We start from the raw sequence: 23,517 nt of genomic DNA on the forward strand, positions 1-23,517 counted from the left end.
GTGTGATTAAGGCAGTGAGTCGGTCTGTGAACACTCTGAGAAAATCCAATAGAGTCCAATATAGAATTAAAGTTCATATTCAGGCTGTCATTTTCAACATCTACATGAATATTAAAGTCACCCACTACAATGACTTTATCTGTACTCAGCACTAACTGGGATAAAAACTCTGAGAATTCAGACAGAAACTCAGAATAAGGGCCAGGTGGACGATACACAACAACAAACACAAGAGGTTTCTGTGATTTCCACTTTGGGAAAAACTGAGAATCAGAGATTCAAAAGAGCTCAAACTAATCTTGGGTCTGGGACTGATTAGTAACCCTGATCTGAAAATAGCTGCCACTCCTCCTCCTCTGCCTGTAGTTCCAGGAACGTGAACATTTAAACAGTCAGAGGGATTTGCTTCATTAATGCTAACATGAAGCTAACATGATGCTAACATGATGCTAACATGATCCTCCTGCTGCAGCCAGGTTTCTGTAAGACTAAATATATCAATATGATGATCACACATCAACTCATTCACTAACAGAGACTTGGAAAGGAGAGATCTGATATTCAGCAAACCACATTTAATAGTTTGATGTTTTTGTTCAGTTAAAGTTTTTGTTTCAATTTTTTTTTGCACAAGAGGATTTTCTCCTTTTGTGTTAATTGATTGGGTGGGTAGCAGCAGGTGGGAAGCTGCAGAGAAGTGTGTAAGACTACAACTCTGCATCCTGGTCTGAGCCCTGGGTTGTCATGTTTTAGGGTGGCAAATAAATTCGTCCATATTTCTAGAAATGAGAGCTGCTCCTTCCAAAGTGGGATGGATGCCGTCTCTCCTCATCAGACCAGGTTTTCTCCAGAAAGATTGCCAATTATCTATGTAGCCCACGTTGTTTGCTGGACACCATCTAGACACCCAGCGATTGTAGGACGACATGCGGCTAAACATGTCATCACTGGTCAGATTTGGCAGGGGTCCAGAGAAAACTACGGAGTCCCACATTGTTTTGGCAAAATTACACACCGAGCTTCCAATTCAGATAACCTCGCCTCCAAAACTACAAAAAGACTACATTTGTTACATGTACCATTATCGCTAAAGGAGGCAGAGGAGTAACTAAACATCTGACACACGGAGCAGGTGAAAGCAGGAGATGGAGGGAGAGAACTGGTAGCCATCCTAAGCTAGAGAGCCAGATACACCGTTAAAAATATACCCAAACCCAACCCCCCCCAGTATAGTGTACCATTACAAATACCTTATTTGTCAAGAAATGGATTAAAGCCAATATCTGGCCTTCATTCCTCACCAACACCTGATTAAAAAAGGTTTTGTGATAGGAGCCAATATTTGATCAATTTGCATCTTGTGTACCTGGGGTTAATGTGAGCTCGGTCATGTTTTCAGTCTGCTGTGCAGGAGGAAACCACACATAGAGACAAAGACAGGGTGACCCTCATCATTAATCTTAGTCAGCAGCTAAGGCTGGCCCGATCTGCATGACCACGGCAGTGACAAATGCCACTATTGGACTGGGGCACTCCATCTCCCTGGCTTCATTTCCTGTTAATGTCACATCCATCATGGCAGGTCCTGTCCCGCCATGTCACATGAGATCTGACTGGTCATGGTTAAGAATTAATTGGAAGGACAAACGTGAGTTGACAGAGTGGGGAGGATGTCGGTGCACAGCAAGATTCCCAGACTTAAAAAGAAGACTTTTTGGGTGTGCACAATGAAGCAAATCATTGAGAGCTCCAGCAGAAAGCTCACCAAAAATACATTTAAATAGTAAATTTACAGTGAATGTCCAAATATTAGCCTTTCTTGGATATTCACTATTGGAGATCTATCTATATATTTTTTTGTTCTTTTCATAGTACAGTAAATTGTCCAAAGCTGGCTGTGGGTCATACTAAGAGGCATTAATTCAAATATAGAATACTGCTCTTACTTGCCACCCCTAAATCACACCATCTTTGATTTATTCTAGATAGATATAGAAGTATTCAATGGTAAAACGCTCCCCTCTAGTGATAACACAGTGACTTTGCACTGAGGCTGCAAAAAGCATTTTAGGGAATTAATGGCAGTTTAAGTGGAATTACGACGTAATATTATTTATTTCCTTTATACTGTAACAGGCATATGTCATTTAGAATGATTATATGGTGCGTTGCTGATCTATAACTAAATATAAAAAAACTTCATAATATCACCAGATAAAAAATATACCAAGAAACATCTGATCATCAAAATCCAATCCAATGCAATACCTAAAAATATTTTACGTGCTTAACTGTAAGAAAAAAAAGTCAGCACAACAAGAAATGTGCCTGGAAAAAAACTACGAAGCTTCACACACTCTATACTTGGATACACCATTTTTAAATTAATTTACAATGAGTTATTTTATCTTTATTTTTCCTGTTTTTAATCATCCGTTTTATTATCCATCTGTTGCAAAATAAGAATTTCCAAGTTTGAAAAAATGCCCTTAAAGCTGATCTGTCTAACAAAGCTATGATGATTTGTAAAGGTTTACCTTGAAATACTTGTTCCTTTAAATGATAGAAGAATAGAATAGAAAAATACTTTATTTATCCCCCAATGGGGGAAATTCAAATTCGTCAAGTAGCTCAACATTTTTTTTTAAATATTTACAATGATTGAATTAACAACAATAATAATACTACTACTAACTAAATAATAATAACTGACTAAATGGCAAAATAAACAAATAAATAAAAATCAATCAATCAATTTGAGAAGAACTCATCAGTCACTGTTATAAAGCCTTATGGCTGTGGGAACAAAGGACCTCCTGAACCTCTCAGTCCTGCAGCCTCTCACTGCAGCTGCTCCTCTGTCCTGCAGGATGCTGTGGAGGGGATGTTTATTATTCTCCATCACAGAATCTAACTTCCTCCTCATCCGTTTCTCCACCACAGCACCGAGAGGGTCCAGCCTTCTGCCTACAACAGAACCAGCCTTTTTCACCAGTTTGTCCAGGCACCTACAGTTTGTGTCTGTAAGGCAAGGCAAGGCAAGGCAAGGCAAGGCAAGGCAAGGCAAGGCAAGGCAAGGCAAGGCAAGGCAAGGCATCTTTATTTATATAGCGCATTTCATACCACAGGCAACTCAATGTGCTTTACATAAAGACAAGGCATTTAAAAGAACAGCATAAAGCAGCAATTTAAAGAGAAAAAAAATAGAATAAAAATTTAAAACACAGTTAAAAGCAATCAAAGAAGAGGGGAAAAAGAAAGATATAAACTCAACCATACGCACACCGAAAGAGAAATGTTTTTAACCTGGATTTAAAAGTGCTTACAGTTGTGGCTGATTTCAGTTCTGCTGGTAGTTTGTTCCAGTTGTGTGCAGCATAACAGCTAAAAGCTGCTTCACCGTGTCTAGTTTGAACTCTGGGCTCGACTATCTGACCTGAGTCAGCAGATCTCAGAGCTCTGCTGGGTTTATACTCAGCTAGCATGTCATTTATGTATTCTGGACCTAAACCATTCTGTGATTTGTAGACGAGTAGCAGAACTTTAAAATCTATTCTGTATCTGACCGGGAGCCAATGTAAAGACTTGAGAACTGGGGTGATGTGATCTGATCTCTTTGTTCTGGTTAAAACTCGGGCTGCAGCGTTCTGAATGAGCTGCAGCTGTTTGAGACTCTTTTGGGGGAGTCCAGTCAGAAGACCATTACAGTAGTCAAGTCTGTTGGAGATGAAAGCATGAATCAGCTTCTCCTGATCTGTTTGGGACATGAAACCCTTAATTCTGGATATGTCCTTAAGTTGATAAAAGGCTGATTTGGTGACTGATTTGATATGATAGTTGAAGGTCAGGTCTGAGTCTATCAGCACGCCGAAGTTCCGGACTTGGTGTTTAGTTTCTAGAGACAGTGACTCAAGGTGTTTACTGACAGCAAACCTCTTCTCTTTGTTGCCAAACACAATGACCTCAGTTTTTTCTTGATTTAACTGAAGGAAATTTAGGTTCATCCACTTTTTGACTTGCTCTAAGCAGTCGCACAATGACTCTATAGGACTGCAGTCATCCGGAGACAGTGCGAGATATATCTGTGTGTCATCTGCATAGCTGTGGTAGTTGACTTTAGAGTTCTTCAGAATTTGACCCAGAGGCAGCATGTATAGATTGAACAGAAGGGGTCCAAGAACTAACCCCTGAGGAACTCCACATGTCATAGCCACTCGATCAGATTGATTACTTCCAATGGTCACAAAATAACTCCGCTCCGCCAAGTAGGACCTGAACCATTCTAGGACAGTCCCGCTGAGTCCTGCCCAGGTTTCCAACCTGTTCAGCAGTACACTGTGATCCACAGTGTCAAATGCAGCACTGAGATCCAACAATACCAGAACTGACACCTTGCCTGAGTCAGTGTTCAACCTTATGTCATTTAACACTTTAATAAGAGCCGATTCTGTTCTGTGGTGAGGTCGGAAGCCTGACTGAAATTTGTCAAGGAGTCCACTGGAGTTCAAGAAGTTACTGAGTTGATTAAAAACCACTTTCTCAACAATCTTGGCTATAAAAGGAAGATTTGAGATGGGTCTGTAGTTGGTTAAAATGGAAGCATCCAATGTTCTCTTTTTTAGGAGTGGCTTGATGGCAGCTACTTTTAAGGGTTTAGGAAACGTGCCTGATTGAAGTGAGCAGTTTAGCTTACAATAGTTTTAAAGAAGTCAGATGGCATTGTCATCGGAGGTCACTAAAATTAATGTTGCATCGGTGTGTAATTTTGCCAAAACAATGTCGGACTCCGTAGTTTTCTCTGGACCCCTGCCAAATCTGACCAGTGATGACATGTTTAGCCGCATGTCGTCCTACAATCGCTGGCTGTCTAGATGGTGTCCAGCAAACAATGTGGGCTACAGAGATAACTGGCAATCTTTCTGGAGAAAACCTGGTCTGATGAGGAGAGACGGCATCCATCCCACTTTGGAAGGAGCAGCTCTCATTTCTAGAAATATGGATGAATTTATTTGCCACCCTAAAACATGACAACCCAGGGTTCAGACCAGGATGCAGAGTTGTAGTCTTACACACTTCTCTGCAGCTTCCCACCTGCTGCTACCCCCCCCAATCGATTAACACAAAAGGAGCAAATCCTCTTGTGCAAAAAGAAATTATTAAAACAAAAATTTTAACTGAACAAAAACATCAAACTATTAAATGTGATTTGCTGAATATCAGATCTCTCCTTTCCAAGTCTCTGTTAGTGAATGAGTAATTTGTGATCATCATATTGATATATTTAGTCTTACAGAAACCTGGCTGCAGCAGGAGGATCATGTTAGCATCATGTTAGCATCATGTTAGCATTAATGAATCAACTCCCTCTGACTGTTTAAATGTTCACGTTCCTCAAACCACAGGCAGAGGAGGAGGAGTGGCAGCTATTTTCAGATCAGGGTTACTCATCAGTCCCAGACCCAAGATTAGTTTGAGCTCTTTTGAATATCTGATTCTCAGTTTTTCCCACGCAAAGTGGAAATCCCAGAAACCTCTTGTGTTTGTTGTTGTGTATCGTCCACCTGGCCCTTATTCTGAGTTTCTGTCTGAATTCTCAGAGTTTTTATCCCAGTTAGTGCTGAGTACAGATAAAATCATTGTAGTGGGTGACTTTAATATTCATGTAGATGTTGAAAATGACAGCCTGAATATGAACTTTAATTCTATATTGGACTCTATTGGATTTTCTCAGAGTGTTCACAGACCGACTCACTGCCTTAATCACACCCTTGATCTTGTTCTGACTTATGGCATTGAGAGTGAACAGTTAACAGTGTTCCCTCATAACTCTGTCTTATCTGACCATTTTCTGATAACCTTTGAGTTTACATTACTTGACTATACAGTTTCTGAGAAGAAATGTACATATAGAAGGTGTCTATCAGAGGATGCTGTAACCAGATTTAAAGAATTAATTCCATCATCCTTTTCTTCACTGCCATGTGCAGATATGACAGAGGACGACTACCTAAACTTTACTCCGGCAACACTTGACTCTCTTGTTGACAGCACTATAGTTTCAATGCGTACAGCACTGGACAATGTTGCCCCTCTGAAAAGGAAGGTAATCATTCAGAAGAGGTTGGCTCCTTGGTATAATTCACAGCTGCGTGCTTTAAAGCAGACTGCAAGAAAGCTGGAGAGACAGTGGCGTTCCTCTAATTTAGAAGAGTCTCAGTTAGTCTGGAAAGATAGTTTAACAATGTATAAGAAAGCCCTTCGTAAAGCTAGAACTGCTTATTATTCATCATTGATAGAAGAGAATAAGAATAATCCCAGGTTTCTCTTCAGCGCTGTAGCCAGGCTGACTAAGAGTCCGAGCTCTGCTGAGCCAGTTATTCCTTTAACTCTCAGCAGTGATGATTTCATGAGCTTCTTCATTAATAAAATTGTTTCTATCAGAGAGAAGATTGATGGAGTCCTTCCCACTATTATCAGTGATGTATCATCAAGTACAGCAGCTTTAGAAGTATCTTTAGAACCTGATTTGTTTTCAGACGGCTTCTGCTCAGTTGATCTCTCTGAACTAACGACAGCAATAGTCTCTTCTAAACCATCAACTTGTGTTTTAGACCCAATCCCAACCAGACTGTTCAAGGAGGTTTTCCCATTAATCAATACTTCCATGTTGGATTTGATCAATCTGTCTTTGTTGACAGGATATGTACCTTTTAAGGTTGCTGTAATTAAACCTTTACTCAAAAAACCTACTCTTGATTCAGAGGTGTTGGCTCATTATAGACCTATATCCAATCTCCCTTTTATGTCGAAAGTTCTTGAAAAAATAGTTGCAGCTCAGCTTTGTGATCATTTCCACAGAAATAATCTGTTTGAAGAGTTTCAGTCAGGATTCAGAGTGCATCATAGCACAGAAACTGCACTGCTGAAAGTTACCAATGATCTCCTCTTAGCCTCTGATAGCGGACTTGTGTCTGTGCTTGTCCTGTTGGATCTCAGTGCTGCATTTGATACGGTCGATCACAGTATCTTATTACACAGACTTGAACATGTTATTGGGATTAAAGGAACTGCATTAGGCTGGTTTAAGTCATATTTATCTGATAGATTTCAGTTTGTTCTTGTAAATGAAGAATCTTCCTCACACACCAGAGTAAGTCATGGAGTTCCTCAGGGTTCTGTGCTTGGACCGATTCTTTTTACTTTATACATGCTTCTATTAGGTAACATTATTAGACAGCATGGCATACATTTCCATTGCTATGCTGATGATACTCAGTTGTACGATCTCCCGACTGATATACGATCTCCCGACTGATATGAGGACAGCTGAGTCGCTGCCCATCTTTCGCCGCAGGCTGAAAACCCACCTCTTCAGGAAAAACTACCCTGCTCCGTCCTAGTTCCTTACGCACTTATTGTTTCCTCCACCACTGGCACCCTCTATATTTTCATTACCCCCTACCCGAACCAGGGTTTGCATCCCATTCCTGCTTTTCTTACCTCTTTTATTTCTTCCCCTACCCGAACCAGGGTTTGCATCCCATTCCTGCTTTTCTTACCTCTTTTATTTCTTCCCCTACCCGAACCAAGGTTTGCATCCCCACCCCGCTGTGACTGTTGTGCAGTTGGTGAGAGGCTGAGGTATCTGACTTATCGCACTTACTCTAGCACTAGTTTTGCTCTTAGCTTTTTGGTTTTGGAAGGAAATGCACTTATGATTTCTTGTGACCTGAAGTTCTTTTGCCTACCGATGTTGAACGCACTTATTGTAAGTCGCTTTGGTTAAAAGCGTCTGCAGAATGACCGTAATGTAATGTAATGTAATGTTGTACTTATCTATAAACCAGATGAACCCAATAGGTTGGTCAGGCTACAAGCATGTCTTAACCCATTGAGGCCGGGAAAGCATTGCCGCATTTCTACCTTTAAAGCCGGGGGCGCTGTTGCGTTATTCTACCTTTAAGGCCGGGAAAGCGTACACGTCTTTTTTCATGTATAAGGTTGTTTTGCACCAATTATTGACCTCTGCGCCAATTAAATGCATTATAATAGACACGTGAGAATGTCGTCATGTTCCTCGTGTCATTGTTTTGAAGTTAAGTTACATCGAACAAGCATGGAGGACTTTCAGTGGGAAGACATTTCAGACGGGAGCGATTGTGAGGAGTTTCTTGGCTTTGATGATGCTGATGAACGTGCTGACCCAATTGATCGAGATTTATGGCTAGCACATATGTTTGAGGATGACGATAACGACGAGGATGATTTTGAAGGGTTTGAATGTGAGTGGAAGACTGACAATTACCACAGTAATCGACGGAGAGATTTCAACCGCACACCAGCGGTGAAAGTTGATTTACCTGCAGATGCCACACCGTTGCAGGCATTTAATCATATTTTTACTGAGGAGCTTTGGGCGCATCTCGTTTCCGAGACGAATAGATACAGTGAGCAGGTACTTCAGACTCCAGCTCGGGCAAAGATGGCAAGGTGGTCACACGTAACTGTGCCGGAGATGACAACGTTTATTGGAATGTGTATGGGCTCCTTGTGCTGCCAGTACGAAGAGACTGGCGATAAAATAAATAGATAAATAATTTAAATATAAAATAAAATTTTATTTTATTACTGTTTTTTTTAATGAAAATAGTGCTGTTCCTGCACTTTACTTTTTACATTTTCTATTTTCGTGAAGGTGTATGTAAATAAACTCAATTTCCAAAGAAAGCCACAGGTGTAAGCTCTCAAATACTTTTAGAATTTTGTTTCTGCTACAGAGGCTGAGAAATCAATCAATTTAGTAGGCGTTGACACAATTGCTGAATTTCCAGAAAAACTTCAGGTTTTAGGGGGTCTTTCTGAAATCGCCCATAGGTTTTACAGGCATTCTTTTCCAGGCATCTTAGGCCTAAATGGGTTAAAGACATAAAGACCTGGATGACTCAGAACTGTCTGCTTCTAAATTCAGACAAAACTGAAGTCGTTATCTTTGGACCTGAGCGTTTCAGGGAGAAACTGTCTAGCTATATAGTTACTCTAGATGGTATTTCCTTGGCTTCTAGTTCTACAGTGAGGAACCTTGGAGTTATTTTTTATCAGAACTTATCATTTGACTCGCATATAAAACAGGTTTCTAGGACTGCTTTCTTTCATCTTCGTAATATTGTTAAAATCAGGAACATCTTGTCTCAGAGTGATGCAGAAAAACTAGTCCATGCATTTGTTACTTCAAGATTGGACTGCTGTAATTCTTTATTATTGGGCTGTCCCACATATTCTCTGAAAAGCCTCCAGCTGATCCAAAATGCTGCAGCCAGAGTTCTGATGAGATCTAACAGGAGAGATCATATTTCTCCAGTTTTAGCTTCTCTTCATTGGCTCCCTGTTAAATTCAGAATAGAATTTAAGATTCTTCTCCTTACATATAAAGCTCTTAATGACCGAGCTCCATCATATCTTAAAGATCTCATTGTAAGATATTTTCCTAACAGAGCACTTCGTTCCCAAACTGCAGGTTTACTTGAGGTTCCCAGAGTTTCTAAAAGTAGAATGGGAGGCAGAGCCTTCAGTTATCAGGCCCCTCTCTGTGGAACCAGCTGCCAGTTTGGGAGGCAGAGCCTTCAGTTATCAGGCCCCTCTCTGTGGAACCAGCTGCCAGTTTGGGAGGCAGAGCCTTCAGTTATCAGGCCCCTCTCTGTGGAACCAGCTGCCAGTTTGGGAGGCAGAGCCTTCAGTTATCAGGCCCCTCTCTGTGGAACCAGCTGCCAGTTTGGCTTCAGGAAGCAGACACCCTCTCTACCTTCAAGACCAGGCTTAAAACTTTCCTTTCTGATAAAGCTTATAGTTAGGGATGGCTCAGGTGATCCTGAAACATCCCTGTCAGGCGGTGGTGTAGGGAGGACACGGATGCGGACTTCAAAAGCAAAACTGGGTTTATTTACAAAAATAACAAAGTTCAAACGAAAGGCGCTTAGCCGGATTAAAAAAACAGACTGTGAAAAAATAAACAAAGAACTAAGCATGGCATGGAATAAATACTTAACTTCAAGAACAATGTAGGTAAATAAACAGACAGGTCAGGTAGGCCTAAGTGTGGCACACATGGAAGGCAGGGAGGACAAGCAAAGACGACACGACAGGGGAGACTGGAAACTAAATAGAGGGCTGGGAGTGATTTGAGAGTGAGTGCAGCTGGTGACACTGACTAACGGGTGCAGTGAATGAACTAATGACCAGAGTGAGGGGGAAAAACAATGACAAGACTGAAACTCAAAACCTGGGGGGTATTCCTAGAAAGTAGCTAAAGTAAGCCAGGCTATAGCCGGTAAGCGTCGCTTGAACTAGCGCCATCTCCCATTTAAGCCTTAAAGCTGCAGTCGGCAAGTTTTCAAAATTGCGAGTCTAAAGTCGGAAAATTCGAACTGATACAACTTTCAGGTCCCTCCCCCAACCTCTAACAAGCTCTAAACCGCCCCCCAAACCCCTCCCCCTCTGTGGACGAGGTTGTGCACGTGAGTTCACACCAGTGTGAGCGCACACAAGCTGGGGCAGACTCACGCTCAGCAGCGTGTGCACAAGCTGTGATTGACAGGTAGGATTCCTCCACCCTAACTTGATTGGTTAAAAACAGCCGGGAGCGCTCGTTTTTGCAAGCATGATTACAGGCTTCAGAGGGAGCTACAGATTTCGGGATTTTTCCTAAACAGCCTATTTAATATTCTACTTCCAGAATCCCATGACAGTTCAAGCTAATATGACTAAAAAAAAGTTGCCAACTGCCACTTTAAGTCGTTCCCCGAAGCCATTCCAGCTGCATCTCAGTGAGGCTAATCCAAGCGAGGCTTACATAGCCTAGCTTAGTGCGAGTGCACGAGCAACATAAGAAGCCCTGACGAGTGGATGGTGGAAAAACCGAGATCTGTGTGAAAATGAGAACGAGAAGTGCTGTTATTTTTTCGGCAGCTGAACAAATAATGCTGATGGAGCTGTATGAGGATTTTAAAAGTGTCATCACCAGAAATGGTAATACAGCTGCGATCAATAAAGCGAAGAAACGTCATGGCAAACAACTGCCACCCTTCCTGAGTCTGGTTCTGCCAGAGGTTTCTTCCTGTTAAAAGGGAGTCGTTTCTCTCCACAGTCGCCTCGGGCATGCTCAGGCCGGGAAATTGGACCGAAAAACAAAAAGTTTTCAGTGCAATCTGTTGGTTTTCTTAGCTAGGAAATTGTTTTTGAATTGGCTCTATATGAACGAATTGGATTATTTTATGAATTATGATTATTATTAATTAATTGAATTCCAATTGGCTTGAATTGGACTTACTATCTAAGTGCCTTGAGATGACATTTGTTGTATTTGGCGCTATAAAAATGAATTGAATTGAATTGAACTGCCGACAGACTAAATGCGTAAGTTATGAAAGTTTCATACCATTGTCAATTGTTAGACATTTATTTTACTGTCCTCATGTATTTATGCTCTCCTCTTGGTGTTATAATGTGTTTACATAAAACATGCTGAATTGTCTCTGTATGAGATGTACAGCACAAATATACTGGCCCTGCTCAGTTTATTAATAACCCAATAATCGACATGCATCATCATACTTTGTGACTATAATATCGTGAGTGTGAGACCCACATATTAATTTTTCACTGTTACATCTCTACAGGAGCAATCTTAACAGCCAAAAGCGTACCTGGCAGCAGGTGAAGGTAAAGTACAGGAAAATATTTCAGAGTGGTAAGTAGCCTTTGAAGAAATGTGTTTGTCCAATAAAGAGAGATATGGAAGAAACTGAAAATGAAAAAGATCAAGCCAAAGATCATGAAACTGGAGAGGGATGTTAGTATAAATTCAGATAAAGGAGAATTTCGTGTTGTGAACTGTATTTAATTCTGTTTTCTCTCCACAGCTTGAGAAATATGTAATAATAATTAAACAATTCAACTCAACTTGAACTCAAACTTGTCATTATTGTACGGTTCATGCAACGTGTTAGAAATGTGTTTTTTACATTTATATTCACAGTGGGGTGCCATGACCTAACATGTGGAAAGTTATAAATCGTCTCTGTCTATTTAGCGAGCATTAAAGAGAAACAAATAAAATCATTTAAATTAATTTAAAAACAAGCAACAGTCAAGATAAGTTCAAAGACATCGTGCAGATTTCATGCATAGACACATGAGAACAGAAATGTTTTTAACCTGGATTTAAAAATGTCTACATTTGGTGAAAGTTTAATCTCCACTGGCAGTTTGTTCCACTTGTTTTAGCATAACAGCTAAATGCTGCTTCTCCATGTTTAGTCTGGACTCTGGACTGGACCAGCTGACCTGAGTCCTTGGATCTAAGAGCTCTGCTGGCTTTATATTCTCTGAACATATCACAGATGTATTTTGGTCCTAAACCGTTCTGGGATTTGTAAACCATCAGCAGGCTTTTAAAATCTATTCTGTGACTGACTGGAAGCCAGTGTAAAGATTTTAAAGCTGCTGTGATGTGTTCAGATCTCTTAGTCCGGGTTAAAACTCCAGCTGCAGCGTTCTGGATGAGCTGCAGATGTTTAATGCTCCTTTTGGGGGACTCAACGAAGAAAAGACTTCAGCCTGAAAAGTTGTCCACAAGACAAAATGTATAAAATATGAAGTATACTATTAATTTAAGATGGCTCTGTCAGAATTCAGCCATGGTGCCTGAGAACTTTAAGCAATGAACCTGTATTTAATTTGGCCAAAGGTCATTTCTATCCGTGCCCTTGTTTTAGCATGTGCATGTGCATGTGCATGTGCATGTGCATGCCCTTGTTCCTGGATCAGGATATGGCGTGAGGAGGTACGGCCAGCATGCATAGCCTCTGTCCCCAAGCAGGACACCACTGAACTCTCCTGCAGAATAAGAGAAATGTTGGATGGATATACATGTGTTAAGACTTGGCGAGCACTTTAAATTCCTTAAGATGACCTCTACACCTGACCTCTCATTACATTACCAAAATTCTGCCTATGCTACACCTTACTTCAAAAGTACACTCCTTCGGGTCAGTAAAATTCTTGCGCCTTGTGCAAACCTCTGTGCCAGTGAGGATGCTCGGAAGATCCTAGAATCATGAACTGATCCCGGCCATTTAGCCTCAGTGTTGGAAATGAAATGACCTCCATCGCAGATCATCTGTATGCACGGAGGATAGGAGTCAGTGATGAGCTTTCACAGGGCATAAATGTAACATTGCTCAGCATTACTCAAAGGGGTTGATGTGGTATTTTTCAAAATGAGAAATCCAGTTCAGAGTCTATGGACAATTATCCCCAAGTGTACCTGTACATTTAGGATATGGAAAAATGTTCGGTTTACATAGTCAGCCTCCACGGGTCCAGCAGGGGCCTGGACAATGTTACAATGTTTAAATCCAGACTGAAAACAGTTCTATTTAGATGTGCATATGACACCTGAAAGTATTTTATCTGCACTCTTCACTTTTAAATTGATTAATTAATGATTTTTTTTGTTTTTTGGAATGATTTTATTGCCTTCTTGTGATTTTATGTAGCTGTAAAGCACTTAGAATTGCCTTGTGTACGAATTGCCTTGGATGCGTACATGGGTACAGTACCCCCCCCCCCCCCCCCCGGCATTCGCAATACACTTTATTTATCCCAAGTAAGGAAAGAAAAGGCACAAAGTGTAGGGAGCCCTAGGCTGCACAGGCACACACACACAAACACACACACACACACACGGCTACTCCACCTCTACGTTGCTTTACATTTAGGCCCAACTATAGCCTTGAAAGACGGTCAATTTTGTATTGCATTTGGTAGGCCTATTGCATGATATATGCCTACACCAAGAAAATAATCCCTACAGTAAGTAGACTATTCATTATAGCGATCAGGAGATTCAGTAGGCAACAGCCAACGGTGAAGATACAGTTGTGACGAGAATGTAAGGGGGAAAATGCATTAATGACATGCCAGATAAGCAACTTATAGCTTAAAAAAATAAAGTCTATTATTTCCTTCATAGCTGCAAAATGTAGGTGAAGGCAATTCCATATTTGTGTCAGGTGTGTTAGGATGCAAATGGTTTCACACCTTCTAAGCCATCCCCCCGCCCTCCGCCCCCGCCCCCACGACAATGGCTTTAAAAGCACCCTTGGTCAAAGAATTACTTCATTCATTCGACAATGGTTTCCTGCGTAGTGTGCGACTCTGCAGTAAGGAGAAGACAACAGACACTGGTGTGTCACCTGTGCTCTGGGTGGCAACACAGGCTGTGTAATACCGGTAAGTGTTTCTTTCTGTTGTTCTGCTGTGGTGGGATCAGGGTTGTAAATTGTGTTGGCTTAAAGTCAAAGCATGTATGCACTGTATTAATTGTTTTTATTTTCTTCACGCTAAAGGTGTATCGCAAGACCTCTACAGACAGATGCAGAGATCAAACGTACAGTGGACCTGCGCCCCATGCCGTGACATGAACGCCACAGACCGATCCTCTGTCATCAAAGACCAACCCCCCGCATCCATGCCTTCGCCAGTCCCATCCCGGACAGGGAACAACGAGTCCATAGAGGAGTCCCTACAAGAGACGGTTGTGGAAGACACAGTGTTGGACGACCATCCAGTGGCGCCAACTTACGAAGTTGTCGAGTGTGGGACAAAGAGAGGACGTCCGCAGCTGATAGACAACTTCGGCTACCGTTTTGGTGTTCACCATAATAGATCCAGCTCCGTAACCTGTAGATGTACTGCCCGTCCAAACGGCGCAGCATGCAGAGCCAAAGTGTTGCAGCGTGATGGTGTGTTTGAAGCAGGCCAATACCCGCACAACCATAGACCCAATCCCGGCGCTGCCACAGCGGCCAAAGTCGCAGCCCGCGTGAAGGCGGAGGCGAAGAGAGACTTGTTCAAGTCGGCAGCGGTCATCGTTCAAGAGGTGTTGCTCGATGAAGTCCAGGAGGGTGTGCATTGTCCTGCACTCTCCAAGCCGCTGCACTTGGCAAGAGCAGTGAATCGCCGTCGGCAGAGGAGGAGACCATGTGAACCCAAGGATCTGAACTTTGTTGTTAACATGGACCACGTGCCGCCATCATTCCTCCGGGGTGACGTCAGAGTGAGTGATGACAACGGACTCCGACACCTCATCTTTGCAACGGACACACAACTGACCCACCTGGCCAAAGCGAAGACGTGGTACCTAGACGGTACTTTCAAGCTGTGTCGGCCGCCCTTCACGCAGCTGTTCGCCATCAGCGCCTTCGTCAGGAAGGACGACTGCATCAAGTGTGTCCCTCTGGTCTTCGTGCTGATGTCTAGGCGTCAGAAGAAGGACTACAAGGCGGTGTTACGGAAAATTGTGGACATTTTGCCAACGCCTCCAAAGGTGACACGTGCAATGCAGGACTTCGAAAAGGCCCTGTGGTCGGCAATGTTACGTGTGTTTCCCCAAGTTCAGATGACTGGCTGCATGTTCCACTGGTCACAGGCGGTGTTCCGCAAGATTCAAGAACTTGGCCTGCAAACCACTTACATGCAGAGAGCCGGGGCCCACGAGTTCCTGCGGGATGTCATGTCCCTGCCGTTCCTGCCTGCGGAACACATTCCCGCCGTCTGGGACAGACTGAAGCCCAGGGCCAGCACACCCGGTCTGCAGAGCTTCACCAGGTACATGGACAACACGTGGTTGAACTCCACCATCCACCCACCCACCACCTGGAGTGTCTTTAAGAAGACAGTGCGCACCAACAATGACGTGGAGGGGTGGCACGCCGCCTTGAACAGGAGGGCTTCCGGCAAGAGCAACCTTCCATTTTACATCCTGGTGCCTCTCCTGCAGAAGGAGGCATTGCTTGTGCACCTGAACATCAAGCTGGTCAAGGAAAAGAAACTCTCCCGCACCCAGCGCTTGGGCAACAGACTTTTGCAAGAGAGGCTGTTCGATGCGTGGACGAGGTTTGAAAAGGGGGAACTGAGTGCTGACGGACTTCTGCGTTCCTGTAACGGCTTCGCCCCAGAGCCCGCTGTGTCATAACTGTGTCATGTAGATATGTTGTAAATAAGGTCATTTTTTACTTTGACTTAGCCACTTTGATAGACCTGTTTGGTCTGTATTTTGCACTGGAAACATTTATTAACTTAAAGGCGATGTAAACAATTTGTACTTTTGCACTTTTGCTGTGTGTGTTTGTGTGTGTGTGCCTGTGCAGCCTAGGGCTCCCTACACTTTGTGCCTTTTCTTTCCTTACTTGGGATAAATAAAGTGTTGATTTTGATTGATATGGTGCTGTTTTCCTTTCATATTCCTTTTATATTCACTTTATCGAATTAGCCTGTTGGATGCAGAGCAGGTAGGGGCCAAAAAAAACAAAGGCCACGTCTCATCTTAGGGCAATTGCCCTTGTACTCAACCTAAACAACAAATAAAATAAAATTTAAGCAGAATATATAGGCCTACGAATAACTGTAAAATAAACAAATATTTAGTGAATTTGTGTTCACGTGTATCAACCACGTCCCATCTCGCAAACGGGCTTCTAAATAACGAATTATTATTAATAATTAGGCCTATTGTCCAACGAATGTGTGCATGTGGTTTATTTTCACACGTTTGTTGGCAGTTTTGCATCTCCTCTTCCAATTTCCAAGCAACTCGCAGTTCTCTTAAGCGTCTTTCGTGCGCGTGTGTGTGTTCAATTCTTGGACCTCTTCTGTTTAACTTGTATATGCTCCCTTTGGGTCAGATATTGCAGAATTTTAACATCAATTATCACAGTTATGCAGACGATACACAACTTTATGTGTCTCTGTCACCGGACGACTGCAGCCCAGCAGACGTACTGTGTCAGTGTCTGGAGGAAGTAAACACCTGGATGAGAGAGAATTTTCTACAATTAAATGAAGACAAAACTGAGATCATTCTGTTTGGTAGCAAAGAGAAGAGGGTCAGCGTTGGTAAATATCTTGAGACTCGGGACCTTACAATCACTGACCAAGTTTGTAACCTCGGAGTGTTGATAGACTCAGATCTGACTTTCAGCAGCCACATCAAAGCTGTCACCAAGGCAGCTTTTTACCATCTCAGAAACGTCAACAGAATTAAAGGTTTCCTCTCCCAAAAAGACCAGGAGAAATTCATCCATGCATTCATCTCCAGTAGACTCCATTACTGGAATGCTCTTTTAACTGGACTTCCCAAAAAGAGCATTAAACATCTGCAGCTCATCCAGAACGCTGCTGCTGGAGTTTTAACCCGGACTAAGAGATCTGAACACATCACAGCAGCTTTAAAATCTTTACTCTGGCTTCCAGTCAGTCACAGAATAGATTTTAAAAGCCTGCTGTTGGTTTACATCTGTGATATGTTCAGAGAATATAAACCCAGCAGAGCTCTTAGATCCAAGGACTCAGGTCAGCTGGTCCAGTCCAGAGTCCAGACTAAACATGGAGAAGCAGCATTTAGCTGTTATGCTGCAAACAAGTGGAACAAACTGCCAGTGGAGATTAAACTTTCACCAAATGTAGACATTTTTAAATCCAGGTTAAAGACATTTCTGTTCTCATGTGTCTATGCATGAAATATCTTTTAACTTATCTAGACTGTTGCCTGTTTTTAAATTCATTTAAATGATTTTATTTGTTTCTCTTTATATTCTTTTATGTATTTTTAATGCTTCTTGCACTCCCTGCTGCAATGCTTTTATTTTATGTAAAGCACTTTGAACTGTTTGTACATGAAATGTGCTATACAAATAAATTTGATTTGATTTGATTTGATTTTTAATGCTTAATGTTTATATCCTATGAATAACTGCAAAATAAACATGGCCAATATTTACCATAGATATGTAGGCTACCCAGACAGACCAGTAGAGCTGACTTATATCTTATAAAAACGAATGTACAATAATAAAGATTTCAGCTGCTCAGGTAGCCTGGCCTAAACGACTGCAGGGGGGCCTAAACGACAGGGGCCTAAACGGCAATGGCCTAAACGACCCGTATCCTTCTCAAACCCCAGCTGGTGGAGGCGGATGGCCACCCTTCCTGGTTCTGGTTCTGGTTCTGCCAGAGGTTTCTTCCTGTTAAAAGGGAGTCGTTTCTCTCCACAGTCGCCTCAGGCGCGCTCAGGCCGGGAGATTGGACTGAAGACAAGTTTCAGTGCAATCTGTTGGTTTCCTTAGCTAGGAAAATGTTTTTGAATTGGCTCAATATGAATGATTTGGATTATTTTATAAATAATTATGATAACAATAAATTGAATTCCAATTTGGTTGAATTGGACTTTATTATTTAAGTGCCTTGAGATGACATTTGTTGTATTTGGCGCTATGTAAATTAAAAACTAATTGAATTGAATTATTAACCACCACACCACCGTGCAGTCTCATCTATATCGTGTTCTGTTAAATAATTAAGCCTATTTAAACTAACACAGACTTCTACTGAGCCAACAGAAAGAAGGCAGATGCCCGTAAAACGGGTGGTGCCCAGCACCGCCACCTCTAATGGAAGGCCAGTAACTGAGTGGCTGAGTCCACCCCAAGACACAAGTGCCTTTATAAAATATAATAGGCCTATATATATCTTTTTAAAGCCTATTCATACAAATATGTATTTGCCTTTTCATTTATTTATTTTATTTGTCTTTTTTTCTTTTGTCCCAACAAAATTCTGATGGTGTCGCTCAAGAAGATAATTGTCTGGAAATCCTAAAAGATCTATGCGCAGTCTGATAACGAATATTTAATTCTCTGCGCAGTAATGCTGCACCTTCATCCCCGGGATCGTTGTCAGAAGGACATGTTGGTGGAAACAGTCGCCTCCTGCTGTGCCTGATGGACTTCTAGAAGTAGAAGAACTCGCTCTGCTGACTGAATAAATGAGGAAATCAAATGGCTGAAAGAGGGCGGAGACAGAGAGAAACTCCAGGTTCACTGAGTAAAACCTGGTGCCGACCAGGTTAGGTTCAGAGAGTCTGTTACTACGGTAACTGACCGAGAGCTTAAGTTACCTCTCTTTGTGAAACAGGCTAGAGTTACCCCTCTTTCTCTGGGTTGAGTTACCTCCCTTTGTGAAACGGAAAACTCAGAGTTTCCCTCATTTCAGGGTTAATAAACTCAGAGTTTTCTCTGAACCTGCTTTGTGAAACGGACCTCTGGTCTACAGGATCGTTGAGGAGTGGTGTGTGTGAGAGGCGGCAAAGTGGCTGTACTTTCAGCATATTTGTTTACATACAGAATAAATCCCCCCTCCTTCTGGCTGGCAAGCAGAGGTGGTCCTCGTTTCCTTTAACTACAACAGCACAACACAGAGAGGAACACTTTTAGCCAGAGTCGAGTCACTCCGGCTACACTTGTGCAGTATTAGAGAAGTTAGGGGTGAGGGTTAAATTGTTAGAGCTAAAAAACATTCTTTTTACAAGGTGACAATACCATCATGGACACCATTTTTATCCTTCACATGCAGTTGCTGTCACTGATCACTAAAGTTTTCATTTCATGTTTATGCATTTGGCAGATGCTTTTATCCAAAGCGACTTACATTCATATATCATATCCAAAGTGGGTAGGTAGTGTAAGGGGGTCTTGTGGAGGAGCCCTACTGGAGTTAGTACCTTTTTAATGGTGGTATCAAGGTGGGATTTGAACCCCAGGTCACAATCCCTATATATAGGCAGGTTTCTCATTAGAACACATCTGGCATCATGAGACAAGATCGAATCAGGTACAAAGACCCTTAGCATTTCAAAACAGAGTCCATTTTGACTTTATTGTACTGTTGTGAAAAAAAATGAATTAGGACGTGGCATTAAAACATGTCTCTTTATTAATAAAATTAAACATACAGATGTTTGATCTTCATTTTAACAATACTGAGAGATTGAGATAATATAATATGACAAATAAAACTAAATTAATCACATTAAAAAAGTTATTTGTAAAATGCAATCGCAAGAAAAAATATTTTCTGTTAGGAAAGAGGAAGGGCATCCCCACATGCATTATTACTTATCATGCCTAGAATTAAAATCAGGTCCATCACATCAGGTACAAATAATGGGAACATGTGCAACGAGCAGTATGTCATTTTTAACTTGACTGTAGTTTTACCACAGTGAAATCAAAAGAACTCTCTAAGACCTTCAGGAAGAAGTATGTATGCTTTTGCATATGGGAAGAGGTGGAGAAGAGAGAGCAGATCTCAAAACAATGTAACAATCAGGCATTCTACTGTCTGGAAAAGAATTAACAAGTGGAGAACATTTACAACGGCTGCCATCTTGGCCAGGCCGGGTCCTCCAAGTTCAATGGGCTGCAAGATGATTGAAGAAGTCTCCAACAATCCTAGAATAGCATCATTCCCGCAGGAAGCTCTTGTCACAGTTCACTTTAGAAAAGAAAAAAAACTTTAAATTGTTCCCCTTATTAGGATCTGTAATCAAACTGAACTTAAGATATCCATTGCACCAAAAACTCATTATTTATTATTATTATTATTATTATTAATAATAATAATAATACATTTATTATGTTTTTTTGTTTAAAAATGGACTAAATACATCATTTATGTTGGCAAAAGTTGTCATCAGGCTTTAGTAGACCCAAGTGGTGGTCAGGCCAACTACTGTCCATCTACTTAAAAAAACGTACAGGCTCTACTAAGCAATTTTGCAGGGTTTTTCGTCCACCAATTGCAGTTCAAGTCGTCCTGGTTTTGTCAAGTGCAACCAGCGTTTTGAAGTCTTGTTGTTTATTCATTGTAAAATCAAAAATATTAATGTTGGGTTTTACAATTCTAACATCTACGAGTATGAATCCGGCCACAAATGGAAAAAGAAAATATCTTTGTATATGTTAATTGATACTGTTATGTTGACAAAATGGGAAGGAAGGATCTATTGCAAGTCTAAATTGGCAAATGTGTATGAGTGTGTGTATATTGTATCTGTATACATGGATATTACATTACATTACATTACGGTCATTCTGCAGACGCTTTTAACCAAAGCGACTTACAATAAGTGCGTTCAACATCGGTAGGCAAAAGAACTTCAGGTCACAAGAAATCATAAGTGCATTTCCTTCCAAAACCAAAAAGCTAAGAGCAAAACTAGTGCTAGAGTAAGTGCGATAAGTCAGATACCTCAGCCTCTCACCAACTGCACACCAGTCACAGCGGGGTGGGGATGCAAACCCTGGTTCGGGTAGGGGAAGAAATAAAAGAGGTAAGAAAAGCAGGAATGGGATTCAAACCCTGGTTCGGGTAGGGGGTAATGAAAGTATAGAAGGTGCCAGAGGTGGAGGAAACAATAAGTGCGTAAAGAACTAGGACGGAGCAGGGTAGTGTTTCCTGAAGAGGTGGGTTTTCAGGATACAGGTCGTTTAGGCCATTGGCGTTTAGGCCGCAGTCGTGTAGCCCCCCCTGCAGTCGTTTAGGCCGACAGAGGAGTCGTTTAGGCCACAGGGAGCAGTCGTGTAGCCCCCCCTGCAGTCGTTTAGGCCAGGCTACCTGAGCAGCTGAAATCTTTATTATTGTACATTCGTTATTATAAGATATAAGTCAGCTCTACTGGTCTGTCTGGGTAGCCTACATATCTATGGTAAATTATTTAATAACCAACTTTAGTGTGGAAACGTTTTTTTTATTTAATAAATGGTGATTTATAAATTCATAAAATTGTGGAAATAATCATCCGCATTGCCACATTCATTGGACAATAATGCTGTAATTATTTAGAAGCCCGTTAGATTTGCGCGGCTTGTGAGAATTAAAATAGTGATTTATGTGACGCTGTGACGCTTTGCGGTAAGACGTGTTGCATCACTTCCTGTTACCTTGCTTGTGCACTGTGGAATTTCTTGCTCCGCTTGGAGTACTGATAATCACTTTATTTCGATCTATAACTTACACAATTTTGCATAGTTAAACTCTATAGCTTACCGTTCTGTTCTAACACACTCCTACAGATCTTTATTCTCACTTTTTAACGGTGTGTCTGGTTCTCTAGCGTAGCATGGCTACCGGTTCTCTTCCTCCTTCTCCTGCTTTCACCTGCTCCGTGTGTCAGATGTTTAGTTACTCCTCTGCCTCCTTTAGCGATAATGGTACATGTAACAAATGTAGTCTTTTTGTAGTTTTGGAGGCGAGGTTATCTGAATTGGAAGCTCGGCTCTGCACTGTTGAAAATCAACCGATAGCGAGCCAGGCCCCTTTAGCCAGTGTGGAGCCACCTAGCGTAGCTAGCTCAATTAGCCTCCCCCTAGCAGAACCTGAGCAGCCAGGATTACAACGTGGCTGGGTGACTGACAGGAAGAGGCATAGCTCTAAAGTCAAGCCCGTTGTTCACCATCATAGTCAGAAACGTGGCATTAGAGACACCAGCGGCCATAGTCAAATGCATTCCAGGGGCCAGAGCGGGCGACATAGAATCCTATTTAAAACTGCTGGCTAAGGATAAACGTAAATATGGTAAAATAGTTATTCACGTCGGCGTTAATGACACCCGGTTACGCCAATCGGAGGTCACTAAAATTAATGTTGCATCGGTGTGTAATTTTGCCAAAACAATGTCGGACTCCGTAGTTTTCTCTGGACCCCTGCCAAATCTGACCAGTGATGACATGTTTAGCCGCATGTCGTCCTACAATCGCTGGTTGTCTAGATGGTGTCCAGCAAACAACGTGGGCTACATAGATAATTAGCAATCTTTCTGGAGGAAACCTGGTCTGATGAGGAGAGACGGCATCCATCCCACTTTGGAAGGAGCAGCTCTCATTTCTAGAAATATGGATGAATTTATTTGCCACCCTAAAACATGACAACCCAGGGCTCAGACCAGGATGCAGAGTTGTAGTCTTACACACTTCTCTGCAGCTTCCCACCTGCTGCTACCCCCCCAATCGATTAACACAAAAGGAGCAAATCCTCTTGTGCAAAAAGAAATTATTAAAACAAAAACTTTAACTGAACAAAAACATCAAACTATTAAATGTGGTCTGCTGAATATCAGATCTCTCCTTTCCAAGTCTCTGTTAGTGAATGAGTTGATTTGTGATCATCATATTGACATATTTTGTCTTACAGAAACCTGGCTGCAGCAGGAGGATCATGTTAGCATCATGTTAGCATCATGTTAGCATTAATGAATCAACTCCCTCTGACTGTTTAAATGTTCACGTTCCTGGAACCACAGGCAGAGGAGGAGGAGTGGCAGCTATTTTCAGATCAGGGTTACTAATCAGTCCCAGACCCAAGATTAGTTTGAGCTCTTTTGAATCTCTGATTCTCAGTTTTTCCCACGCAAAGTGGAAATCCCAGAAACCTCTTGTGTTTGTTGTTGTGTATCGTCCACCTGGCCCTTATTCTGAGTTTCTGTCTGAATTCTCAGAGTTTTTATCCCAGTTAGTGCTGAGTACAGATAAAGTCATTGTAGTGGGTGACTTTAATATTCATGTAGATGTTGAAAATGACAGCCTGAATATGAACTTTAATTCTATATTAGACTCTATTGGATTT

Source organism: Odontesthes bonariensis, chromosome 24 (assembly GCF_027942865.1).
Source record: "Odontesthes bonariensis isolate fOdoBon6 chromosome 24, fOdoBon6.hap1, whole genome shotgun sequence".
Lineage (NCBI taxonomy): Eukaryota > Metazoa > Chordata > Actinopteri > Atheriniformes > Atherinopsidae > Odontesthes > Odontesthes bonariensis.